Source organism: Galeopterus variegatus, unplaced genomic scaffold, assembly GCF_000696425.1.
Source record: "Galeopterus variegatus unplaced genomic scaffold, G_variegatus-3.0.2 Scaffold12566, whole genome shotgun sequence".
Lineage (NCBI taxonomy): Eukaryota > Metazoa > Chordata > Mammalia > Dermoptera > Cynocephalidae > Galeopterus > Galeopterus variegatus.
In genome coordinates this window covers 36,431-42,068 of record NW_007738677.1, presented here as the reverse complement: position 1 = coordinate 42,068, position 5,638 = coordinate 36,431, and the positions used below count along the sequence as shown (strand labels likewise).

The 5,638-nt window shown below is 34.3% G+C and overlaps 1 pseudogene; it reads right to left on the bottom strand.

Moving 5' to 3' along the window:
* Nucleotides 1–3,485: 3,485 nt before the first annotated feature.
* The window catches only part of LOC103581209, a 5,839-nt pseudogene continuing 3,686 nt past the window's right edge, over nucleotides 3,486–5,638 (bottom strand).

Genomic DNA, 5,638 nt, shown 5'->3' with positions numbered 1-5,638 from the left:
TGTGCCGCATCATACAAGAGATGTCTTCTACTATCATGTTTTCTGGGCAAACAAACAAAAAATGCATACACAAAATCAAAAAATCAGGTTTTTTTCCATAGGAAAACTTCATGATGCCACTAAAGATGAAATATAGACATTCACAAGCATCATGTTAGAACTCTAATGGTGTTTAAAGAGCAAATCCTCTGAATATTCTAGGTTGCTGTCTTCACTGCACTGTGAATTGAATATCTGGAGCCTGGTGTGGAATGCACCTGCAGTAACAGCTGTTCATCTGTTGAGATCTTTATCTTAACCCACAACTTTAAGAAAAACAGGCAAACAGAATTTCATACATGTAATTAAACTAAACTGATGTGGGTAGCTTGTGTTGGTAAATGGAAGATTTTATCTACCTCTGTGCTACTTACCATAGTTACAGTTAACTTTAAATGAGATCTCCATATTGCATTTGTAATCTAAACAAATCTAATTTCTCTAGCTTTCCAGGGTTATTGTTTACTTAAATCTCTAAATAAAAATATCTATGAGAAAGTATACCAAATGAATTCCATTAAGCCAAGTAAATTCCATTATTCCAAAACCACAATTAAATAATTTCTATTTTTCCCAATTTTATTTATGTTGTATTAAAACTATATTCATTGGGATCAATTATTTTCCAAATAAAAAATTATAAATGGTAAAAAACTAATTAGTGAATAGAATGTTAAATCATACCTATAATGGTTTGCATTTCTGAGTTTTGTTTTGTAGCACTTAATTTTATGAAATGCAATTTTCCCAGGTGAATTGTACAGATCTAAATGTTTTTATATGCCATCTTATCCTCTCTAAGTTGTATTTTGTGACGAATTTTACTGCTATTCATATTTCTTTAAAATTTTAGATAAGGTAAAAGTAGTTCAACTCATTGATGTATTTCTAATGAGATACTCTATAATTATTCTTTGTCCTGAATAGGATGGTAACATTGCTAATTTGTTTCTACCACAAATTTTGCAAGCTGAAAACTAAGTATGCAGGCTCTGGACTAAGAACATATAATGGGATTAAATCTTCTCTGTTATAAAGACTATCATGTCACCTACAAATAAATGTAGTTAGACCTATTGTTTTCTACTCTTTATGGCTTTAATTTCTTTCTTTTGCTTTAGTTTTATTTTATTGAACATTTTATTAATATAATTTTATATTAATATAATTCTATTCAATTATATTAATATATTAATATAATTCTATTTTATTAAAACATTTTATTAATTCTTAATAAGATTGAGACATCCAGTGCAATGCTGAATAAAAATGATAAGCACATTCTTAGGGGAAAAAAATATACAATGTCACCATTTGGTATGATGTTAGCTATAGCTTTTGGTTTTGCCCTTTATCAAACTGAGGAAGTTTCTTTCTATTCCTAATTAACTGGAGTTTTTTGTTTTTGTTTTTGGTTTTTTTTGCCATGCAGGTGTTGACAGTTTCAGATCTTTTATTCATACCTGTTGATACAAACATATGATTATTTGGCTAATTCTCTTAATGTGATTAATTACACTGTTTGATTTTCAAATATTAAGCCAATCTTCCTTTTCTGGTATAAACTCCACATGGTAATAATATAATAGTCTTTTGATAGAGGTTGCAGCTTGTATTAAATTTTAAGAATCTTTTTGTTTCTATGTTTATGAGTAAGATTAGTCTTAATTTTCTTTTCTTGTTATTTCTTTGTACGGTTTTATTTTAGGGTTATGCTGACCTCATAAAGCAAATTGGGAACTCTTGACTATATTTTCTCAAAGATTTTATGGAAGATTGTAATTTTTATTTCCCTTTAAATGTTTGATAAAATTTACTAAGCCTTCTGGACCAGGATTTTTCCTTAAGGAAGGGTTTTTTAAAACAAAATATGGTAATATTTATTTTTTATTTTTATTTTATATTATTTATTATTTATTTAATATTTATTATTTATTGCTTTAATAACAAATTATCATTACCATAGATGATCTCTTTCTTCTTGTCTCAGATTCAGTAAGTGTGTTTCTCAGGGAATTTTTTCATTTAATACATATTTTCAAATATATTGGAATAAAGTTTTCTCATTATATTGTCATTTTACCTCTTTAACAACAGGATCTGTGGTAATATCTCTTATTTTATCATTAATACTGATAACTTCTTTTTTTTCTCTCTTTCGTCGTGATTATTCTTGGTAGGGATCTACCAATTTTATTAATCTTCTCAAAAACAAACACTTGTCAATATTTATTGCTTTCCTCTGTTTTCTGTTTCATTGATTTCTTCATTTTTACTATTATCTTCTATTTATGTTGGTTTTAGTTTGCTCTTTTTGTTTTTGCTTCTTAAGTTTGGAATCAGCACAATGATTTTAAACCTTTCTTGTTAATTAACATAAGCATTTGAAGCTCTGGAGTTCCCCTTTCATCCACTTTTGGAGTCTCTCTCATATTTTATGTTGTGTTTTTATTATCATTCAGCTCAAAATATTTTCTGATTTCTCTTTTAAATCCTTTATTAACCCATGAATTATTTAAAATTGTGCTTCTTAATTTCAAGTATTTGGGTATTTTACAGATGTCTTCTTATTACTGACAAACAAATTCTATTTTGTGATCAGAGAATATACTCAGTGGTTTCAATCCTACAATATTTATTGAGCTTTTTTTTTTTAAATGGCTTAGCATATGGTCTACTACAGTAAAAACATATGTGTTCTGGAAAATAACATATATTCAGAAGTCATTAGGTGTAATGTTCAATAGGTGTATATTAAGTCAATGTGGTTGCCAGTATTGCTCAAATCTTCTATATCTTTATTGAATTTTTTTTCATTTATTTTATCAACTGCTGATAGTGTTTTTAAAATCTACACCATGATTGTGATTTATTTCTCCCTTTGCTTCTGTCAGTCTTTCCCTCTTAATTTTTTTTTCTCAAAGACAGTAGTATCTTTATTAAAACATGGATAGATATAGCATCACTTATAAGAGTTCTAAAAGGCACTGTAAATTGTTAAATGATAGTGTGAAAAGGGCAGGACCCCAGCCCAGCTGGTTCTGGGCTCTGCATCACAACACATGCTCACTACCACTTGTTCCACTAAATAGGACACAACCCACAACACCCAAGGAGAGCCAACAGCAACAGTGGCACTCACCTCAAGCCCTGGTCATTTATGTGAATAGTGAGTCAAGTGTCACGTACCTTAGAAGCATCTGGAGCACTCATTGGTGTTCTGGAGGTGACTGGGGTATTTGACCCACTTATTTAAAAAATCTAAGTATTCAATAAAAAAAACACTTTTCCCTGTCCAATGGCATCCACAGAAATACTTCCATTGTGAGACACTCCTCCATTTAAATATCTGTAAAAGCTAATGCACGCCTCTGATGCAGTAGACAGAAGGGAATTTTGAGCAGGCATTTCCACACAACTGTCTCTGGTGAAGAATGCTGGTGTGGTCACACTGTTCTCAGCCCACTGCTCTGCTCTTTAGTGTTCTGTGGGTGGAGTGAGGACTCCAGTAGAGGGAGAAGAAATCCTATTTGTTCAGACAATATGGCTGTCTTTGCTTGGGCTTTGTCCAGCAAATCCAAGCTGCTTATATGGGTCTGTATGTTGTGTGCATTTTCAGCAGAAACCACCCAGAAGTGCTTCACTTTTGAGTTCCCTACCTCCCTTAAAGTCATGGCAAACAGAACCATCCACTTGACCCGGTTCTCTGTATCACATCACTGATATCCTGAGACCTTTCGTATCAATTCAGACGAAGAGAAATAACACAAGACAGAAGCAGCGAGTAAACCCTAAGAAAATTCTAAGCAGCCAACATCCAGGACACAGACATCTAAAACCGGGGCCATCTCTATGAAGATGTGATGGAGATAATGCAGCAGGAGCACTTCATATAAGTCACTTAGGTATGCAACCTGCACGTATGCATTCAGCTAGAACAAAGTGGTCAGGGGATTTAAATGCTACTTAAGGGCCTTCATAATCATTAATTCTATGGTAAGAATGTCTTCTCATGAACAGCCCCATCTGTAACATAAGCTATCTGGTGCAACTTTAGAGAACAGATTTCCTCTAGTTTGGCAGCAATTAAATATAGACGTAATCTCAATAAGCTGAAAAATGTTTTACAATATTTTCTTGTGTTGCCATATATCTATCAAAGAAAGCCTGTGTCCATTAAAACGTCTCCCTGTGAAGTTAACAGACTTCGCACACTTCCATTAACCAATCCAGAAAAAGTGCTTGTGTTTTAGGCTGCAGGAGAGGGTGTCGCTGCATAAAGTGCTCATTAGCCCTTCAGCAAATCTTTTTGTTTAACATAATTTTCCAAACCTCCTATCTGCCCAGTTCAGTATGGGCAGCGCTGAGGCTCTGGACGGGCAAAACTCCAAGGCTCATATTCTAGAACTCGGGTATACAAGTTCATCTTCTTGTCAGGTGTGGGGATCCAGGAGACGGGGTTTGCACAGACTGTATTATCGTCCCAAGGCTGACTGGTCTGTTACGGTCCCGTCAATTTTGGCAATTTCTTCATCTGGATCCAAAAAAAAAAAAAAATGGCCACTCTGTCTTCCTTTTCCTGGAGCGTAGGGAGAAATAGGGCCGCCTTCTTTGCAGATGCCCCTTCCTTCACCGCCCCCTCTCTCCTCTCCATCAGGACAGGGCAGAGCTCAGGCTTCACCTCAAGCTCAACGCGGTCTACGCAGCAGGCAGACAGGCGCGCACGAGCCGAGGAAGGTGGCGAACAGGAAGCCTGGAGGCNCATGAATTATTTAAAATTGTGCTTCTTAATTTCAAGTATTTGGGTATTTTACAGATGTCTTCTTATTACTGACAAACAAATTCTATTTTGTGATCAGAGAATATACTCAGTGGTTTCAATCCTACAATATTTATTGAGCTTTTTTGTTTTTTAAATGGCTTAGCATATGGTCTACTACAGTAAAAATTATATGTGTTCTGGAAAAAAACATATATTCAGAAGTCATTAGGTGTAACGTTCAATAGGTGTATATTAAGTCAATGTGGTTGACAGTATTGCTCAAATCTTCTATATCTTTATTGAATTTTTTTTCATTTATTTTATCAACTGCTGATAGTGTTTTTAAAATCTACACCATGATTGTGATTTATTTCTCCCTTTGCTTCTGTCAGTCTTTCCCTCTTATTTTTTTTTTCCTCAAAGACAGTAGTATCTTTATTAAAACATGGATAGACATAGCATCACTTACAAGAGTTCTAAAAGGCACTGTAAATTGTCAAATGATAGTGTGAAAAGGGCAGGACCCCAGCCCAGCTGGTTCTGGGCTCTGCATCACAACACATGCTCACAACCACCTGTTCCACTAAATAGGACACAACCCACAACACCCAAGGAGAGCCAACAGCAACAGTGGCACTTAACTCAAGCCCTGGTCATTTATGTGAATAGTCAGTCAAGTCAAGTATCACGTACCTTAGAAGCATCTGGAGCACTCATTGGTGTTCTGGAGGTGACTGGTGTATTTGACCCACTTATTTAAAAAATCTAAGTATTCTATAAAAAACACTTTTCCCTGTCCAATGGCATCCACAGAAATACTGCCATTATGGAAGAGAC